Source organism: Frankliniella occidentalis, unplaced genomic scaffold (genome assembly GCF_000697945.3).
Source record: "Frankliniella occidentalis isolate FOCC.00 unplaced genomic scaffold, Focc_3.1 Scaffold63, whole genome shotgun sequence".
Classification (NCBI taxonomy): domain Eukaryota; kingdom Metazoa; phylum Arthropoda; class Insecta; order Thysanoptera; family Thripidae; genus Frankliniella; species Frankliniella occidentalis.
The window spans coordinates 590,946-593,126 of NW_026267193.1; positions in this window are offsets into that span (position 1 = coordinate 590,946).

Below are 2,181 nucleotides of genomic sequence, written 5' to 3' on the forward strand. Positions count from 1 at the left end.
AAATTATCAATCTAAACACGAGGTGTATTATTCTCACCCTGATGGATGTATTGTGTTCGTAACGACCGAGACTTACGACTCAAATAGGAGTGATTAAACAAAATCTCTCTTTCTTGGGAGCTGAAAAATCCTGCCCTCGGGCATGAGAGAAGGGCCCTTCTCTCATGCCTCGGGGGAGCGAGATCAGTGACTCCAACCCTCCGATCTCGCTCTCCCGAGCACGGAGTGTACTCAAGGGTTGGTTGTTGGTTGTCAGTGCTAAGCTAAAGAACAGATACTATCTCATGTTAAAATTGACTGGACGTGCATTTGACAGGATTTGGCCGATTCCACGTTTTAAGGCGTAATGTTAGTCGCTGACCTGGGAGAAATAGGCGCAAAAAAGAAATAACAAGGCCACACAGTACATCCAACATTTGTTTTGGGTGCGAAATTAGCGAGGATGTCGTATATCGTGCTTCAAAGGTTAATTCGCATGCCAGTTTTATTTATTTTCGCTTTTGTCGACGTTCAACTCTTTTCCATCCCCACCCGGCGTGCCAAGTCCAGCAAGGTCCTGGACGCGCAGCAGCAAGGCTGGAACAAGTAGGGTGTATGTCCGGCAAGGTCGTCCAATCGCGTCGACGGTCCGAGGCGGGGCGGGGCGGGCGGGTCCGAGGGGATTTACCTCCCGGTGTTGGAGCTGGGTCCAACCCGGTCCAGCCCGGTCCAGCCGGTCCCGGGGTCCCGGCCCGTGCTGTGGTCGGCTGCCGCGGCTTTGAAGCCCCCACCCCGCCCAGGAGATTGGCCCTGGACCACCAGGGCGGGGGCGCTGGGCAGCGCTGGGCCGGCGTGGCGGCGCGGCTCGCTGCTGGCGGCTGCCTCCGCGTCGTGCGCCCCGCACCAGCACAGCATCCCCGCTCCACATGAGCAGGCCGGACGCGATGCGGACGCGGCCCCACCGCTCTGACGCTCAATCGCGATCGAAAATCTCACCGCCGGACATAATTTGGTTTCCTGGGCGCCCTGCTCTGCTCTGCTCCCCTTTTGCCGCCCGCACCCCACGCCACGCGGACCACCCTGCCTCCTGGCGGTGGGTAAAAAAAAAAAAGAGCAACACAACTGGGAAAAAAACAAAACAAAATGAAACTTCGTCAAGGGAGAAATAGCAATTATACCCCGTGATGGCCAATCTCGGCATTCCTGTTGCCAGCAAGAATAGGCTGATAATAATGATAATAAAAGTAAACGGGTCAAGGAAAAATAAGGAAGCCAAACAGTTCTTTGAGAGATCGTAAACCACTCCAGCCACTAATATCGCAGCGATTCATTTGCAGTGGCAAGAGAATTACGTTTTACGAGTGCTCTGAAATTTACTTTAGTGGGAGTGGGAAGAGTGGCGAGCATAAGAAAGCGGTAGAAAGGACAATTGACCAGCCGTACCTATTCTCACACTATCAGCGAGCCTTACATTATGAAGAATATACACACATGCATTCCTAATGAGACCTGATGAGACCCTCGAGTGTCCACACACAAACACATAAACTCAGACACCGGCGCGCGCGTAGTGCCTTTAAAAAGTTTAAAAATTTAATACCCTCACAGCAGGCATTAAAACCCCCTAACGGCACTGCAAGTTGATCGTTTTTCCCTGCATTTATGTTGGACACTTGGCAAAAGTTGAGCTTTCGCGAGTCCCGCCCACAAATAAGTGCGCGACACTTTGGCGCACGCAGCCGCGCACGACCCCGCGCGGAAACTTTGTTAGTGAAATCCGACCGCGCGGGGGGAGAAGAAGAGCCACCGGAGCCGACCGGAGCGCCATCATACCACCACCGCGGCCTGAAGAATGCCGCGCGTTAGGCGGACTTACACACTGCGATCCAATAAGTAGTGCGGCTGCTGGTGACCCCGGCGGGCGCCGCCCGGGGGCCGCACTGCTCCGGCTCTGTAATCCACGGGGAGGGGTAGGGCCGAGGGCAGAGCACTGGCGCTCCTCCGCGGGGAGGGGGGAGAGGGTGGAGGGGGAGGAGCGCTATGGCGCTCCCCCGCGGCGGCCGCCGGGCGAACCGGACCGGCTAATTGTCGTGATAGTATTTCCTCTCAGCATATGGTGTGTGTGCAAATGTGTGGGCTAGGGCTAGGGGACCGGGCCGGGCTGGGCAGCGCGGCAGGGACGGAGCAGCGGAGCGCTGCGGG